The 368-nt window shown below is 44.6% G+C and overlaps 1 pseudogene; it reads left to right on the top strand.

Moving 5' to 3' along the window:
* Nucleotides 1-368, top strand: part of LOC122145497 — a 643912-nt pseudogene that overhangs the window by 60523 nt on the left and 583021 nt on the right.

Below are 368 nucleotides of genomic sequence, written 5' to 3'. Positions count from 1 at the left end.
GTGGAGAACGCTGGAGGTCTGCTCCATTTAGACCAAATTTGGTCCAGTTTCAGGATGGAGATGATGGACTGAAAGATGAGCGAACAGGTTGGCAGCCACTGGATTATGTGGAGCAGTACATTGACTCAGACCTAATGAAACTCATTGCTGACTGCACAAATGCCATGTCACTGGGTAACAGTGGGAGATCTCTCTCAACTTCGGTAGATGAGATTTATCACTTTTTTGGAGCAGCAATCTTGATGTCTTGCGTGCCTTATCCACAGATAAGGATGTTTTGGTCCAATGCCCTACAAATCCCCACCATTAGTAACACAATGTCACGTGATCGCTTCTTCAAACTTAGGAGCCATCTGAAAGTAGTTATT

The sequence above is a fragment of the Cyprinus carpio genome, chromosome A7 (assembly GCF_018340385.1).
Source record: "Cyprinus carpio isolate SPL01 chromosome A7, ASM1834038v1, whole genome shotgun sequence".
Classification (NCBI taxonomy): Eukaryota; Metazoa; Chordata; class Actinopteri; order Cypriniformes; family Cyprinidae; genus Cyprinus; species Cyprinus carpio.
The sequence above is the reverse complement of the archived record's forward strand: the minus strand, read 5'-3'. Positions and strand labels throughout refer to the sequence as shown.